The sequence below is a fragment of the Lissotriton helveticus genome, chromosome 1_1, assembly GCF_964261635.1.
Source record: "Lissotriton helveticus chromosome 1_1, aLisHel1.1, whole genome shotgun sequence".
Taxonomy (NCBI): domain Eukaryota; kingdom Metazoa; phylum Chordata; class Amphibia; order Caudata; family Salamandridae; genus Lissotriton; species Lissotriton helveticus.
Window position 1 is genome coordinate 73,820,744 of NC_136057.1, and position 17,345 is coordinate 73,838,088.

Sequence of the window (17,345 nt, forward strand, 5' to 3'; positions counted from 1 at the left end):
TTCTCAAGTGTCTCTCAGCCCCATCAAGCTTCCTTCTCAAGTGTCTCTCAGCCCCATCAAGCTTCCTTCTCTTGTGTCTCTCAGCCCCATCAAGCTTCCTTCTCTTGTGTCTCTCAGCCCCATCAAGCTTCCTTCTCTTGTGTCTCTCAGCCCCATCAAGCTTCCTTCTCAAGTGTCTCTCAGCCCCATCAAGCTTCCTTCTCATGTGTCTCTCAGCCCCATCAAGCTTCCATCTCAAGTGTCTCTCAGCCCCATCAAGCTTCCTTCTCAAGTGTCTCAGCCCCATCAAGCTTCCTTCTCAAGTGTCTCTCAGCCCCATCAAGCTTCCTTCTCAAGTGTCTCTCAGCCCCATCAAGCTTCCTTCTCATGGGTCTCTCAGCCCCATCAAGCTTCCTTCTCATGGGTCTCTCAGCCCCGTCAAGCTTCCTTCTCAAGTGTCTCTCAGCTCCATCAAGCTTCCTTCTCAAGTGTCTCTCAGCCCCATCAAGCTTCCTTCTCAAGTGTCTCTCAGCCCCATCAAGCTTCCTTCTCAAGTATCTCTCAACCCCATCAAGCTTCCTTCTCAAGTGTCTCTCAGCCCCATCAAGCTTCCTTCTCATGTGTCTCTCAGCCCCATCAAGCTTCATTCTCTTGTGTCTCTCAGCCCCATCAAGCTTCCTTCTCAAGTGTCTCTCAGCCCCATCAAGCTTCCTTCTCAGGTGTCTCTCAGCCCCATCAAACTTCCTTCTCAAGTGTCTCTCAGCCCCATCAAGCTTCCTTCTCAAGTGTCTCTCAGCCCCATCAAGCTTCCTTCTCAAGTGTCTCTCAGCCCCATCAAGCTTCCTTCTCGTGGTTCTCTCAGTCCCATCAAGCTTCCTTCTCAAGTGTCTCTCAGCCCCATCAAGCTTCCTTCTCTTGTGTCTCTCAGCCACATCAAGCTTCCTTCTCAAGTGTCTCAGCCCCATCAAACTTCCTTCTCAAGTGTCTCTCAGCCCCATCAAGCTTCCTTCTCAAGTGTCTCTCAGCCCCATCAAGCTTCCTTCTCAAGTGTCTCTCAGCCCCATCAAGCTTCCATCTCAAGTGTCTCTCAGCCCCATCAAGCTTCCTTCTCAAGTGTCTCTCAGCCCCATCAAGCTTCCTTCTCAAGTGTCTCTCAGCCCCATCAAGCTTCCTTCTCATGTGTCTCAGCCCCTTCAAGCTTCCTTCTCATGTGTCTCTCAGCCCCTTCAAGCTTCCTTCTCATGTGTCTCTCAGCCCCTTCAAGCTTCCTTCTCAAGTGTCTCTCAGCCCCTTCAAGCTTCCTTCTCATGTGTCTCAGCCCCTTCAAGCTTCCTTCTCATGTGTCTCAGCCCCTTCAAGCTTCCTTCTCATGTGTCTCTCAGCCCCATCAAGCTTCCTTCTCAAGTGTCTCACAGCCCCATCAAGCTTCCTTCTCATGTGTCTCAGCCCCTTCAAGCTTCCTTCTCATGTGTCTCTCAGCCCCTTCAAGCTTCATTCTCAAGTGTCTCTCAGCCCCATCAAGCTTCCTTCTCAAGTGTCTCTCAGCCCCATCAAGCTTCCTTCTCAAGTGTCTCTCAGCCCCATCAAGCTTCCTTCTCAAGTGTCTCTCAGCCCCATCAAGCTTCCTTCTCAAGTGTCTCTCAGCCCCTTCAAGCTTCCTTCTCAAGTGTCTCTCAGCCCCATCAAGCTTCCTTCTCAAGTGTCTCTCAGCCCCATCAAGCTTCCTTCTCAAGTGTCTCTCAGCCCCATCAAGCTTCCTTCTCAAGTATCTCTCAACCCCATCAAGCTTCCTTCTCAAGTGTCTCTCAGCCCCATCAAGCTTCCTTCTCAAGTGTCTCTCAGCCCCATCAAGCTTCCTTCTCTTGTGTCTCTCAGCCCCATCAAGCTTCCTTCTCAAGTGTCTCTCAGCCCCATCAAGCTTCCTTCTCATGGTTCTCTCAGCCCCATCAAGCTTCCTTCTCAAGTGTCTCTCAGCCCCATCAAGCTTCCTTCTCTTGTGTCTCTCAGCCCCATGTAGCTTCCTTCTCAAGTGTCTCTCAGCCCCATCAAGCTTCCTTCACATGGGTCTCTCGGCCCCATCAAGCTTCCTTCTCTTGTGTCTCTCAGCCCCATCAAGCTTCCTTCTCAAGTGTCACTCAGCCCCATCAAGCTTCCTTCTCAAGTGTCTCTCAGCCCCATCAAGCTTCCTTCTCATGTGTCTCTCAGCCCCATCAAGCTTCCTTCTCAAGTGTCTCAGCCCCATCAAGCTTCCTTCTCATGTGTCTCTCAGCCCCATGTAGCTTCCTTCTCAAGTGTCTCTCAGCCCCATGTAGCTTCCTTCTCAAGTGTCTCTCAGCCCCATCAAGCTTCCTTCTCATGTGTCTCTCAGCCCCATCAAGCTTCCTTCTCATGGTTCTCTCAGTCCCATCAAGCTTCCTTCTCATGGTTCTCTCAGTCCCATCAAGCTTCCTTCTCATGTGTCACTCAGCCCCATCAAGCTTCCTTCTCAAGTGTCTCTCAGCCCCATCAAGCTTCCTTCTCAAGTGTCTCTCAGCCCCATCAAGCTTCCTTCTCAGGTGTCTCTCAGCACCATCAAACTTCCTTCTCGAGTGTCTCTCAGCCCCCTCAAGCTTCCTTCTTAAGTGTCTCTCAGCCCCATCAAGCTTCCTTCTCAAGTATCTCTCAACCCCATCAAGCTTCCTTCTCAAGTGTCTCGCCCCATCAAGCTTCCATCTCAAGTGTCTCTCAGCCCCATCAAGCTTCCTTCTCAAGTGTCTCTCAGCCCCATCAAGCTTCCATCTCAAGTGTCTCTCAGCCCCATCAAGCTTCCTTCTCATGGTTCTCTCAGTCCCATCAAGCTTCCTTCTCAAGTGTCTCTCAGCCCCATCAAGCTTCCTTCTCATGGGTCTCTCAGCCCCATCAAGCTTCCTTCTCAAGTGTCTCAGCCCCATCATGCTTCCTTCTCATGGGTCTCTCAGCCCCATCAAGCTTCCTTCTCAAGTGTCTCTCAGCCCCATCAAGCTTCCTTCTCATGGTTCTCTCAGTCCCATCAAGCTTCCTTCTCAAGTGTCTCTCAGCCCCATCAAGCTTCCTTCTCATGGGTCTCTCAGCCCCATCAAGCTTCCTTCTCATGGGTCTCTCAGCCCCATCAAGCTTCCTTCTCAAGTGTCTCTCAGCCCCATCAAGCTTCCTTCTCATGGTTCTCTCAGTCCCATCAAGCTTCCTTCTCAAGTGTCTCTCAGCCCCATCAAGCTTCCTTCTCATGTGTCTCTCAGCCCCATCAAGCTTCCTTCTCAAGTGTCTCTCAGCCCCATCAAGCTTCCTTCTCAAGTGTCTCAGCCCCATCAAGCTTCCATCTCAAGTGTCTCTCAGCCCCATCAAGCTTCCTTCTCAAGTGTCTCTCAGCCCCATCAAGCTTCCATCTCAAGTGTCTCTCAGCCCCATCAAGCTTCCTTCTCAAGTGTCTCTCAGCCCTATCAAGCTTCCTTCTCTTGTGTCTCTCAGCCCCATCAAGCTTCCTTCTCATGGGTCTCCCAGCCCCATCAAGCTTCCTTCTCAAGTGTCTCTCAGCCCCATCAAGCTTCCTTCTCATGGTTCTCTCAGTCCCATCAAGCTTCCTTCTCAAGTGTCTCTCAGCCCCATCAAGCTTCCTTCTCATGGGTCTCTCAGCCCCATCAAGCTTCCTTCTCATGGGTCTCTCAGCCCCATCAAGCTTCCTTCTCATGGGTCTCTCAGCCCCATCAAGCTTCCTTCTCAAGTGTCTCTCAGTCCCATCAAGCTTCCTTCTCAAGTGTCTCAGCCCCATCAAGCTTCCTTCTCAAGTGTCTCTCAGCCCCATCAAGCTTCCTTCTCAAGTGTCTCTCAGCCCCATCAAGCTTCCTTCTCTTGTGTCTCTCAGCCCCATCAAGCTTCCTTCTCTTGTGTCTCTCAGCCCCATCAAGCTTCCTTCTCTTGTGTCTCTCAGCCCCATCAAGCTTCCTTCTCAAGTGTCTCTCAGCCCCATCAAGCTTCCATCTCAAGTGTCTCTCAGCCCCATCAAGCTTCCTTCTCAAGTGTCTCAGCCCCATCAAGCTTCCTTCTCAAGTGTCTCTCAGCCCCATCAAGCTTCCTTCTCAAGTGTCTCTCAGCCCCATCAAGCTTCCTTCTCATGGGTCTCTCAGCCCCGTCAAGCTTCCTTCTCATGGGTCTCTCAGCCCCGTCAAGCTTCCTTCTCAAGTGTCTCTCAGCCCCATCAAGCTTCCTTCTCAAGTGTCTCTCAGCCCCATCAAGCTTCCTTCTCAAGTGTCTCTCAGCCCCATCAAGCTTCCTTCTCAAGTATCTCTCAACCCCATCAAGCTTCCTTCTCAAGTGTCTCTCAGCCCCATTAAGCTTCCTTCTCATGTGTCTCTCAGCCCCATCAAGCTTCATTCTCTTGTGTCTCTCAGCCCCATCAAGCTTCCTTCTCAAGTGTCTCTCAGCCCCATCAAGCTTCCTTCTCAGGTGTCTCTCAGCCCCATCAAACTTCCTTCTCAAGTGTCTCTCAGCCCCATCAAGCTTCCTTCTCAAGTGTCTCTCAGCCCCATCAAGCTTCCTTCTCAAGTGTCTCTCAGCCCCATCAAGCTTCCTTCTCGTGGTTCTCTCAGTCCCATCAAGCTTCCTTCTCAAGTGTCTCTCAGCCCCATCAAGCTTCCTTCTCTTGTGTCTCTCAGCCACATCAAGCTTCCTTCTCAAGTGTCTCAGCCCCATCAAACTTCCTTCTCAAGTGTCTCTCAGCCCCATCAAGCTTCCTTCTCAAGTGTCTCTCAGCCCCATCAAGCTTCCTTCTCAAGTGTCTCTCAGCCCCATCAAGCTTCCATCTCAAGTGTCTCTCAGCCCCATCAAGCTTCCTTCTCAAGTGTCTCTCAGCCCCATCAAGCTTCCTTCTCAAGTGTCTCTCAGCCCCATCAAGCTTCCTTCTCTTGTGTCTCTCAGCCCCATCAAGCTTCCTTCTCAAGTGTCTCTCAGCCCCATCAAGCTTCCTTCTCAAGTGTCTCTCAGCCCCATCAAGCTTCCTTCTCATGGTTCTCTCAGCCCCATCAAGCTTCCTTCTCAAGTGTCTCTCAACCCCATCAAGCTTCCTTCTCAAGTGTCTCTCAGCCCCATCAAGCTTCCTTCTCTTGTGTCTCTCAGCCCCATGTAGCTTCATTCTCAAGTGTCTCTCAGCCCCATCAAGCTTCCTTCACATGGGTCTCTCGGCCCCATCAAGCTTCCTTCTCTTGTGTCTCTCAGCCCCATCAAGCTTCCTTCTCAAGTGTCACTCAGCCCCATCAAGCTTCCTTCTCAAGTGTCTCTCAGCCCCATCAAGCTTCCTTCTCATGTGTCTCTCAGCCCCATCAAGCTTCCTTCTCAAGTGTCTCAGCCCCATCAAGCTTCCTTCTCATGTGTCTCTCAGCCCCATGTAGCTTCCTTCTCAAGTGTCTCTCAGCCCCATGTAGCTTCCTTCTCAAGTGTCTCTCAGCCCCATCAAGCTTCCTTCTCATGTGTCTCTCAGCCCCATCAAGCTTCCTTCTCATGGTTCTCTCAGTCCCATCAAGCTTCCTTCTCATGGTTCTCTCAGTCCCATCAAGCTTCCTTCTCATGTGTCACTCAGCCCCATCAAGCTTCCTTCTCAAGTGTCTCTCAGCCCCATCAAGCTTCCTTCTCAAGTGTCTCTCAGCCCCATCAAGCTTCCATCTCAAGTGTCTCAGCCCCATCAAGCTTCCTTCTCAAGTGTCTCTCAGCCCCATCAAGCTTCCTTCTCAAGTGTCTCTCAACCCCATCAAGCTTCCTTCTCAAGTGTCTCTCAGCCCCATCAAGCTTCCTTCTCAAGTGTCTCTCAGCCCCATCAAGCTTCCTTCTCAAGTGTCTCTCAGCCCCATCAAGCTTCCTTCTCAAGTGTCTCTCAGCCCCATCAAGCTTCCTTCTCAAGTGTATCTGAGCCCCATCAAGCTTCCTTCTCATGGTTCTCTCAGTCCCATCAAGCTTCCTTCTCAAGTGTCTCTCAGCCCCATCAAGCTTCCTTCTCATGGTTCTCTCAGTCCCATCAAGCTTCCTTCTCTTGTGTCTCTCAGCCCCATCAAGCTTCCTTCTCAAGTGTCTCAGCCCCATCAAACTTCCTTCTTAAGTGTCTCTCAGCCCTATCAAGCTTCCTTCTCAAGTGTCTCTCAGCCCCATCAAGCTTCCTTCTCATGGTTCTCTCAGTCCCATCAAGCTTCCTTCTCTTGTGTCTCTCAGCCCCATCAAGCTGGCTTCTCTTGTGTCTCTCAGTCCCATCAAGCTTCCTTCTCTTGTGTCTCTCAGCCCCATCAAGCTTCCTTCTCAAGCGTCTCTCAGCCCCATCAAGCTTCCTTCTCAAGTGTCTCTCAGCCCCATCAAGCTTCCTTCTCTTGTGTCTCTCAGCCCCATCAAGCTTCCTTCTCATGTGTCTCTCAGCCCCATCAAGCTTCCATGTCAAGTGTCTCTCAGCCCCATCAAGCTTCCTTCTCATGGTTCTCTCAGTCCAATCAAACTTCCTTCTCAAGTGTCTCAGCCCCATCAAGCTTCCTTCTCTTGTGTCTCTCAGCCCCATCAAGCTTCCTTCTCAAGTGTCTCTCAGCCCCATCAAGCTTCCTTCTCTTGTGTCTCTCAGTCCCATCAAGCTTCCTTCTCTTGTGTCTCTCAGCCCCATCAAGCTTCCTTCTCAAGTGTCTCTCAGCCCCATCAAGCTTCCTTCTCATGTGTCTCAGCCCCTTCAAGCTTCCTTCTCTTGTGTCTCTCAGCCCCATCAAACTTCCTTCTCAAGTGTCTCAGCCCCTTCAAGCTTCCTTCTCATGTGTCTCAGCCCCTTCAAGCTTCCTTCTCATGTGTCTCTCAGCCCCATCAAGCTTCCTTCTCAAGTGTCTCTCAGCCCCATCAAGCTTCCTTCTCATGTGTCTCAGCCCCTTCAAGCTTCCTTCTCATGTGTCTCTCAGCCCCTTCAAGCTTCCTTCTCAAGTGTCTCTCAGCCCCATCAAGCTTCCTTCTCAAGTGTCTCTCAGCCCCATCAAGCTTCCTTCTCAAGTGTCTCTCAGCCCCATCAAGCTTCCTTCTCAAGTGTCTCTCAGCCCCATCAAGCTTCCTTCTCAAGTGTCTCTCAGCCCCATCAAGCTTCCTTCTCAAGTGTCTCTCAGCCCCATCAAGCTTCCTTCTCTTGTGTCTCTCAGCCCCATCAAGCTTCCTTCTCAAGTGTCTCTCAGCCCCATCAAGCTTCCTTCTCAAGTGTCTCTCAGCCCCATCAAGCTTCCTTCTCATGGTTCTCTCAGCCCCATCAAGCTTCCTTCTCAAGTGTCTCTCAGCCCCATCAAGCTTCCTTCTCTTGTGTCTCTCAGCCCCATGTAGCTTCCTTCTCAAGTGTCTCTCAGCCCCATCAAGCTTCCTTCACATGGGTCTCTCGGCCCCATCAAGCTTCCTTCTCTTGTGTCTCTCAGCCCCATCAAGCTTCCTTCTCAAGTGTCACTCAGCCCCATCAAGCTTCCTTCTCAAGTGTCTCTCAGCCCCATCAAGCTTCCTTCTCATGTGTCTCTCAGCCCCATCAAGCTTCCTTCTCAAGTGTCTCAGCCCCATCAAGCTTCCTTCTCATGTGTCTCTCAGCCCCATGTAGCTTCCTTCTCAAGTGTCTCTCAGCCCCATGTAGCTTCCTTCTCAAGTGTCTCTCAGCCCCATCAAGCTTCCTTCTCATGTGTCTCTCAGCCCCATCAAGCTTCCTTCTCATGGTTCTCTCAGTCCCATCAAGCTTCCTTCTCATGGTTCTCTCAGTCCCATCAAGCTTCCTTCTCATGTGTCACTCAGCCCCATCAAGCTTCCTTCTCAAGTGTCTCTCAGCCCCATCAAGCTTCCTTCTCAAGTGTCTCTCAGCCCCATCAAGCTTCCTTCTCAGGTGTCTCTCAGCACCATCAAACTTCCTTCTCGAGTGTCTCTCAGCCCCCTCAAGCTTCCTTCTTAAGTGTCTCTCAGCCCCATCAAGCTTCCTTCTCAAGTATCTCTCAACCCCATCAAGCTTCCTTCTCAAGTGTCTCAGCCCCATCAAGCTTCCATCTCAAGTGTCTCTCAGCCCCATCAAGCTTCCTTCTCAAGTGTCTCTCAGCCCCATCAAGCTTCCATCTCAAGTGTCTCTCAGCCCCATCAAGCTTCCTTCTCATGGTTCTCTCAGTCCCATCAAGCTTCCTTCTCAAGTGTCTCTCAGCCCCATCAAGCTTCCTTCTCATGGGTCTCTCAGCCCCATCAAGCTTCCTTCTCAAGTGTCTCAGCCCCATCATGCTCCCTTCTCATGGGTCTCTCAGCCCCATCAAGCTTCCTTCTCAAGTGTCTCTCAGCCCCATCAAGCTTCCTTCTCATGGTTCTCTCAGTCCCATCAAGCTTCCTTCTCAAGTGTCTCTCAGCCCCATCAAGCTTCCTTCTCATGGGTCTCTCAGCCCCATCAAGCTTCCTTCTCATGGGTCTCTCAGCCCCATCAAGCTTCCTTCTCATGGGTCTCTCAGCCCCATCAAGCTTCCTTCTCAAGTGTCTCTCAGCCCCATCAAGCTTCCTTCTCATGGTTCTCTCAGTCCCATCAAGCTTCCTTCTCAAGTGTCTCTCAGCCCCATCAAGCTTCCTTCTCATGGGTCTCTCAGCCCCATCAAGCTTCCTTCTCATGGGTCTCTCAGCCCCATCAAGCTTCCTTCTCAAGTGTCTCTCAGCCCCATCAAGCTTCCTTCTCATGGTTCTCTCAGTCCCATCAAGCTTCCTTCTCAAGTGTCTCTCAGCCCCGTCAAGCTTCCTTCTCAAGTGTCTCACAGCCCCGTCAAGCTTCCTTCTCAAGTGTCTCTCAGCCCTATCAAGCTTCCTTCTCTTGTGTCTCTCAGCCCCATCAAGCTTCCTTCTCATGGGTCTCCCAGCCCCATCAAGCTTCCTTCTCAAGTGTCTCTCAGCCCCATCAAGCTTCCTTCTCATGGTTCTCTCAGTCCCATCAAGCTTCCTTCTCAAGTGTCTCTCAGCCCCATCAAGCTTCCTTCTCATGGGTCTCTCAGCCCCATCAAGCTTCCTTCTCATGGGTCTCTCAGCCCCATCAAGCTTCCTTCTCATGGGTCTCTCAGCCCCATCAAGCTTCCTTCTCATGGGTCTCTCAGCCCCATCAAGCTTCCTTCTCAAGTGTCTCTCAGTCCCATCAAGCTTCCTTCTCAAGTGTCTCAGCCCCATCAAGCTTCCTTCTCAAGTGTCTCTCAGCCCCATCAAGCTTCCTTCTCAAGTGTCTCTCAGCCCCATCAAGCTTCCTTCTCTTGTGTCTCTCAGCCCCATCAAGCTTCCTTCTCTTGTGTCTCTCAGCCCCATCAAGCTTCCTTCTCTTGTGTCTCTCAGCCCCATCAAGCTTCCTTCTCAAGTGTCTCTCAGCCCCATCAAGCTTCCTTCTCATGTGTCTCTCAGCCCCATCAAGCTTCCATCTCAAGTGTCTCTCAGCCCCATCAAGCTTCCTTCTCAAGTGTCTCAGCCCCATCAAGCTTCCTTCTCAAGTGTCTCTCAGCCCCATCAAGCTTCCTTCTCAAGTGTCTCTCAGCCCCATCAAGCTTCCTTCTCATGGGTCTCTCAGCCCCATCAAGCTTCCTTCTCATGGGTCTCTCAGCCCCGTCAAGCTTCCTTCTCAAGTGTCTCTCAGCCCCATCAAGCTTCCTTCTCAAGTGTCTCTCAGCCCCATCAAGCTTCCTTCTCAAGTGTCTCTCAGCCCCATCAAGCTTCCTTCTCAAGTATCTCTCAACCCCATCAAGCTTCCTTCTCAAGTGTCTCTCAGCCCCATTAAGCTTCCTTCTCATGTGTCTCTCAGCCCCATCAAGCTTCATTCTCTTGTGTCTCTCAGCCCCATCAAGCTTCCTTCTCAAGTGTCTCTCAGCCCCATCAAGCTTCCTTCTCAGGTGTCTCTCAGCCCCATCAAACTTCCTTCTCAAGTGTCTCTCAGCCCCATCAAGCTTCCTTCTCAAGTGTCTCTCAGCCCCATCAAGCTTCCTTCTCAAGTGTCTCTCAGCCCCATCAAGCTTCCTTCTCGTGGTTCTCTCAGTCCCATCAAGCTTCCTTCTCAAGTGTCTCTCAGCCCCATCAAGCTTCCTTCTCTTGTGTCTCTCAGCCACATCAAGCTTCCTTCTCAAGTGTCTCAGCCCCATCAAACTTCCTTCTCAAGTGTCTCTCAGCCCCATCAAGCTTCCTTCTCAAGTGTCTCTCAGCCCCATCAAGCTTCCTTCTCAAGTGTCTCTCAGCCCCATCAAGCTTCCATCTCAAGTGTCTCTCAGCCCCATCAAGCTTCCTTCTCAAGTGTCTCTCAGCCCCATCAAGCTTCCTTCTCAAGTGTCTCTCAGCCCCATCAAGCTTCCTTCTCATGTGTCTCAGCCCCTTCAAGCTTCCTTCTCATGTGTCTCTCAGCCCCTTCAAGCTTCCTTCTCATGTGTCTCTCAGCCCCTTCAAGCTTCCTTCTCAAGTGTCTCTCAGCCCCTTCAAGCTTCCTTCTCATGTGTCTCAGCCCCTTCAAGCTTCCTTCTCATGTGTCTCAGCCCCTTCAAGCTTCCTTCTCATGTGTCTCTCAGCCCCATCAAGCTTCCTTCTCAAGTGTCTCACAGCCCCATCAAGCTTCCTTCTCATGTGTCTCAGCCCCTTCAAGCTTCCTTCTCATGTGTCTCTCAGCCCCTTCAAGCTTCATTCTCAAGTGTCTCTCAGCCCCATCAAGCTTCCTTCTCAAGTGTCTCTCAGCCCCATCAAGCTTCCTTCTCAAGTGTCTCTCAGCCCCATCAAGCTTCCTTCTCAAGTGTCTCTCAGCCCCTTCAAGCTTCCTTCTCAAGTGTCTCTCAGCCCCATCAAGCTTCCTTCTCAAGTGTCTCTCAGCCCCATCAAGCTTCCTTCTCAAGTGTCTCTCAGCCCCATCAAGCTTCCTTCTCAAGTATCTCTCAACCCCATCAAGCTTCCTTCTCAAGTGTCTCTCAGCCCCATCAAGCTTCCTTCTCAAGTGTCTCTCAGCCCCATCAAGCTTCCTTCTCTTGTGTCTCTCAGCCCCATCAAGCTTCCTTCTCAAGTGTCTCTCAGCCCCATCAAGCTTCCTTCTCAAGTGTCTCTCAGCCCCATCAAGCTTCCTTCTCATGGTTCTCTCAGCCCCATCAAGCTTCCTTCTCAAGTGTCTCTCAGCCCCATCAAGCTTCCTTCTCTTGTGTCTCTCAGCCCCATGTAGCTTCCTTCTCAAGTGTCTCTCAGCCCCATCAAGCTTCCTTCACATGGGTCTCTCGGCCCCATCAAGCTTCCTTCTCTTGTGTCTCTCAGCCCCATCAAGCTTCCTTCTCAAGTGTCACTCAGCCCCATCAAGCTTCCTTCTCAAGTGTCTCTCAGCCCCATCAAGCTTCCTTCTCATGTGTCTCTCAGCCCCATCAAGCTTCCTTCTCAAGTGTCTCAGCCCCATCAAGCTTCCTTCTCATGTGTCTCTCAGCCCCATGTAGCTTCCTTCTCAAGTGTCTCTCAGCCCCATGTAGCTTCCTTCTCAAGTGTCTCTCAGCCCCATCAAGCTTCCTTCTCATGTGTCTCTCAGCCCCATCAAGCTTCCTTCTCATGGTTCTCTCAGTCCCATCAAGCTTCCTTCTCATGGTTCTCTCAGTCCCATCAAGCTTCCTTCTCATGTGTCACTCAGCCCCATCAAGCTTCCTTCTCAAGTGTCTCTCAGCCCCATCAAGCTTCCTTCTCAAGTGTCTCTCAGCCCCATCAAGCTTCCATCTCAAGTGTCTCAGCCCCATCAAGCTTCCTTCTCAAGTGTCTCTCAGCCCCATCAAGCTTCCTTCTCAAGTGTCTCTCAGCCCCATCAAGCTTCCTTCTCAAGTGTCTCTCAACCCCATCAAGCTTCCTTCTCAAGTGTCTCTCAGCCCCATCAAGCTTCCTTCTCAAGTGTCTCTCAGCCCCATCAAGCTTCCTTCTCAAGTGTCTCTCAGCCCCATCAAGCTTCCTTCTCAAGTGTCTCTCAGCCCCATCAAGCTTCCTTCTCAAGTGTATCTGAGCCCCATCAAGCTTCCTTCTCATGGTTCTCTCAGTCCCATCAAGCTTCCTTCTCAAGTGTCTCTCAGCCCCATCAAGCTTCCTTCTCATGGTTCTCTCAGTCCCATCAAGCTTCCTTCTCTTGTGTCTCTCAGCCCCATCAAGCTTCCTTCTCAAGTGTCTCAGCCCCATCAAACTTCCTTCTTAAGTGTCTCTCAGCCCTATCAAGCTTCCTTCTCAAGTGTCTCTCAGCCCCATCAAGCTTCCTTCTCATGGTTCTCTCAGTCCCATCAAGCTTCCTTCTCTTGTGTCTCTCAGCCCCATCAAGCTGGCTTCTCTTGTGTCTCTCAGTCCCATCAAGCTTCCTTCTCTTGTGTCTCTCAGCCCCATCAAGCTTCCTTCTCAAGCGTCTCTCAGCCCCATCAAGCTTCCTTCTCAAGTGTCTCTCAGCCCCATCAAGCTTCCTTCTCTTGTGTCTCTCAGCCCCATCAAGCTTCCTTCTCATGTGTCTCTCAGCCCCATCAAGCTTCCATGTCAAGTGTCTCTCAGCCCCATCAAGCTTCCTTCTCATGGTTCTCTCAGTCCAATCAAACTTCCTTCTCAAGTGTCTCAGCCCCATCAAGCTTCCTTCTCTTGTGTCTCTCAGCCCCATCAAGCTTCCTTCTCAAGTGTCTCTCAGCCCCATCAAGCTTCCTTCTCTTGTGTCTCTCAGTCCCATCAAGCTTCCTTCTCTTGTGTCTCTCAGCCCCATCAAGCTTCCTTCTCAAGTGTCTCTCAGCCCCATCAAGCTTCCTTCTCATGTGTCTCAGCCCCTTCAAGCTTCCTTCTCTTGTGTCTCTCAGCCCCATCAAACTTCCTTCTCAAGTGTCTCAGCCCCTTCAAGCTTCCTTCTCATGTGTCTCAGCCCCTTCAAGCTTCCTTCTCATGTGTCTCTCAGCCCCATCAAGCTTCCTTCTCAAGTGTCTCTCAGCCCCATCAAGCTTCCTTCTCATGTGTCTCAGCCCCTTCAAGCTTCCTTCTCATGTGTCTCTCAGCCCCTTCAAGCTTCCTTCTCAAGTGTCTCTCAGCCCCATCAAGCTTCCTTCTCAAGTGTCTCTCAGCCCCATCAAGCTTCCTTCTCAAGTGTCTCTCAGCCCCATCAAGCTTCCTTCTCAAGTGTCTCTCAGCCCCATCAAGCTTCCTTCTCAAGTGTCTCTCAGCCCCTTCAAGCTTCCTTCTCAAGTGTCTCTCAGCCCCATCAAGCTTCCTTCTCAAGTGTCTCTCAGCCCCATCAAGCTTCCTTCTCAAGTGTCTCTCAGCCCCATCAAGCTTCCTTCTCAAGTATCTCTCAACCCCATCAAGCTTCCTTCTCAAGTGTCTCTCAGCCCCATCAAGCTTCCTTCTCAAGTGTCTCTCAGCCCCATCAAGCTTCCTTCTCTTGTGTCTCTCAGCCCCATCAAGCTTCCTTCTCAAGTGTCTCTCAGCCCCATCAAGCTTCCTTCTCAAGTGTCTCTCAGCCCCATCAAGCTTCCTTCTCATGGTTCTCTCAGCCCCATCAAGCTTCCTTCTCAAGTGTCTCTCAGCCCCATCAAGCTTCCTTCTCTTGTGTCTCTCAGCCCCATGTAGCTTCCTTCTCAAGTGTCTCTCAGCCCCATCAAGCTTCCTTCACATGGGTCTCTCGGCCCCATCAAGCTTCCTTCTCTTGTGTCTCTCAGCCCCATCAAGCTTCCTTCTCATGGGTCTCTCGGCCCCATCAAGCTTCCTTCTCTTGTGTCTCTCAGCCCCATCAAGCTTCCTTCTCATGTGTCTCTCAGCCCCATCAAGCTTCCTTCTCAAGTGTCTCAGCCCCATCAAGCTTCCTTCTCATGTGTCTCTCAGCCCCATGTAGCTTCCTTCTCAAGTGTCTCTCAGCCCCATGTAGCTTCCTTCTCAAGTGTCTCTCAGCCCCATCAAGCTTCCTTCTCATGGTTCTCTCAGTCCCATCAAGCTTCCTTCTCATGGTTCTCTCAGTCCCATCAAGCTTCCTTCTCATGTGTCACTCAGCCCCATCAAGCTTCCTTCTCAAGTGTCTCTCAGCCCCATCAAGCTTCCTTCTCAAGTGTCTCTCAGCCCCATCAAGCTTCCATCTCAAGTGTCTCAGCCCCATCAAGCTTCCTTCTCAAGTGTCTCTCAGCCCCATCAAGCTTCCTTCTCAAGTGTCTCTCAGCCCCATCAAGCTTCCTTCTCAAGTGTCTCTCAGCCCCATCAAGCTTCCTTCTCAAGTATCTCTCAACCCCATCAAGCTTCCTTCTCAAGTGTCTCTCAGCCCCATCAAGCTTCCTTCTCAAGTGTCTCTCAGCCCCATCAAGCTTCCTTCTCAAGTGTCTCTCAGCCCCATCAAGCTTCCTTCTCAAGTGTATCTGAGCCCCATCAAGCTTCCTTCTCATGGTTCTCTCAGTCCCATCAAGCTTCCTTCTCAAGTGTCTCTCAGCCCCATCAAGCTTCCTTCTCATGGTTCTCTCAGTCCCATCAAGCTTCCTTCTCTTGTGTCTCTCAGCCCCATCAAGCTTCCTTCTCAAGTGTCTCAGCCCCATCAAACTTCCTTCTCAAGTGTCTCTCAGCCCTATCAAGCTTCCTTCTCAAGTGTCTCTCAGCCCCATCAAGCTTCCTTCTCATGGTTCTCTCAGTCCCATCAAGCTTCCTTCTCTTGTGTCTCTCAGCCCCATCAAGCTGGCTTCTCTTGTGTCTCTCAGTCCCATCAAGCTTCCTTCTCTTGTGTCTCTCAGCCCCATCAAGCTTCCTTCTCAAGCGTCTCTCAGCCCCATCAAGCTTCCTTCTCAAGTGTCTCTCAGCCCCATCAAGCTTCCTTCTCTTGTGTCTCTCAGCCCCATCAAGCTTCCTTCTCATGTGTCTCTCAGCCCCATCAAGCTTCCATGTCAAGTGTCTCTCAGCCCCATCAAGCTTCCTTCTCATGGTTGTCTCAGTCCAATCAAACTTCCTTCTCAAGTGTCTCAGCCCCATCAAGCTTCCTTCTCTTGTGTCTCTCAGCCCCATCAAGCTTCCTTCTCAAGTGTCTCTCAGCCCCATCAAGCTTCCTTCTCTTGTGTCTCTCAGTCCCATCAAGCTTCCTTCTCTTGTGTCTCTCAGCCCCATCAAACTTCCTTCTCAAGTGTCTCAGCCCCATCAAGCTTCCTTCTCTTGTGTCTCTCAGCCCCATCAAGCTTCCTTCTCAAGTGTCTCTCAGCCCCATCAAGCTTCCTTCTCAAGTGTCTCTCAGCCCCATCAAGCTTCCTTCTCTTGTGTCTCTCAGCCCCATCAAGCTTCCTTCTCATGTGTCTCTCAGCCCCATCAAGCTTCCATCTCAAGTGTCTCTCAGCCCCATCAAGCTTCCTTCTCATGGTTCTCTCAGTCCCATCAAACTTCCTTCTCATGTGTCTCAGCCCCATCAAGCTTCCTTCTCAAGTGTCTCTCAGCCCCATCAAGCTTCCTTCTCAAGTGTCTCAGCCCCATCAAGCTTCCTTCTCAAGTGTCTCTCAGCCCCATCAAGCTTCCTTATCAAGTGTCTCTCAGCCCCATCAAGCTTCCTTCTCAAGTGTCTCTCAGCCCCATCAAGCTTCCTTCTCATGGGTCTCTCAGCCCCGTCAAGCTTCCTTCTCAAGTGTCTCTCAGCCCCATCAAGCTTCCTTCTCAAGTGTCTCTCAACCCCATCAAGCTTCCTTCTCAAGTGTCCCAGCCCCATCAAACTTCCTTCTCAAGTGTCTCTGAGCCCCATCAAGCTTCCATCTCAAGTGTCTCTCAGCCCCATCAAGCTTCCTTCTCAGGTGTCTCTCAGCCCCATCAAGCTTCCTTCTCAAGTGACTCTCAGCCCCATCAAGCTTCCTTGTCATGTGTCTCTCAGCCCCATCAAGCTTCCTTCTCATGTGTCTCTCAGCCCCATCAAGCTTCCTTGTCATGTGTCTCTCAGCCCCATCAAGCTTCCTTCTCAAGAGTCTCACAGTCCCATCAAGCTTCCTTCTCAAGTGTCTCTCAACCCCATCAAGCTTCCTTCTCAAGTGTCTCTCAGCCCCATCAAGCTTCCTTCTCAAGTGTCTCTCAACCCCATCAAGCTTCCTTCTCAAGTGTCTCTCAGCCCCATCAAGCTTCCTTCTCAAGTGTCTCTAAACCCCATCAAGCTTCCTTCTCAAGTGTCTCTCAACCCCATCAAGCTTCCGTCTCAAGTGTCTCAGCCCCATCAAGCTTCCTTCTCAAGTGTCTCTCAACCCCATCAAGCTTCCTTCTCAAGTGTTTGTCAGCCCCATCAAGCTTCCTTCTCAAGTGTCTCTCAGCCCCATCAAGCTTCCTTCTCAAGTGTCTCTCAGCCCCATCAAGCTTCCTTCTCTTGTGTCTCAGTCCCATCAAGCTTCCTTCTCAAGTGTCTCTCAACCCCATCAAGCTTCCTTCTCAAGTGTTTGTCAGCCCCATCAAGCTTCCTTCTCAAGTGTCTCTCAGCCCCATCAAGCTTCCTTCTCTTGTGTCTCTCAGCCCCATCAAGCTTCCTTCTCTTGTGTCTCTCAGCCCCATCAAGCTTCCTTCTCAAGTGTCTCTCAGCTCCATCAAGCTTCCTTCTCTTGTGTCTCTCAGCCCCATCAAGCTTCCTTCTCAAGTGTCTCTCAGCCCCATCAAGCTTCCTTCTCAAGTGTCTCTCAGCCCCATCAAGCTTCCTTCTCAAGTGTCTCTCAGCCCCATCAAGCTTCCTTCTCAAGTGTCTCTCAGCTCCATCAAGCTTCCTTCTCTTGTGTCTCTCAGCCCCATCAAGCTTCCTTCTCATGGGTCTCTCAGCCCCATCAAGCTTCCTTCTCTTGTGTCTCTCAGCCCCATCAAGCTTCCTTCTCTTGTGTCTCTCAGCCCCATCAAGCTTCCTTCTCTTGTGTCTCTCAGCCCCATCAAGCTTCCATCTCAAGTGTCTCTCAGCCCCATCAAGCTTCCATCTCAAGTGTCTCTCAGCCCCATCAAGCTTCCTTCTCAAGTATCTCTGAGCCCCATCAAGCTTCCTTCTCAAGTGGCAGCTAGATAGGTTCATAAAGATGGTAAACATTGGCACACTCCCCCCCTGACGCGGATGGTAGGAGCGGCACTGTTCAAAATGATGCCTCTCCCATGTCTGCTTTATGTGTTGCAAAACTCACCATATGAAGTACCCCTCCTCTCCTTCCGTAGGGTGGAATGAGAATTACAGGTGCTACTATGGTGTGGAGCGTCCCCTCGTACAGCACTGATCAAGCTCCAAAGAGGGGTCTTCGAAGGGGGCCTAGCGCTGCCAGACGTTCGCAGTTATTACTGGGCCTAACAGCTGGTGAATGTGAATGACTGGATGTTTGAAGACAGAGTGGAGCCAGCGTACAGGGTAGAACATGTGGCCCACAGGAATTGTTATACACGAAACAAATGGATAAACTTCTCCCAGCACA

General features: G+C 51.2%; 1 long non-coding RNA gene across 2 annotated transcripts in view; it reads right to left on the reverse strand.

The window, feature by feature from the left end:
* Positions 1–17,345, reverse strand: part of LOC144829897 (uncharacterized) — a 70,110-nt gene that overhangs the window by 50,703 nt on the left and 2,062 nt on the right. The window contains exon 1 of one of the 2 annotated variants that reach the window (XR_013610952.1): positions 17,064–17,190. The exons of the other annotated variant lie outside the window; for it this stretch is intronic. This is a non-coding gene — a long non-coding RNA (uncharacterized LOC144829897). Of the gene's footprint in view, positions 1–17,063; positions 17,191–17,345 lie in introns of those variants that run through there. 2 annotated transcript variants of the gene reach the window in all.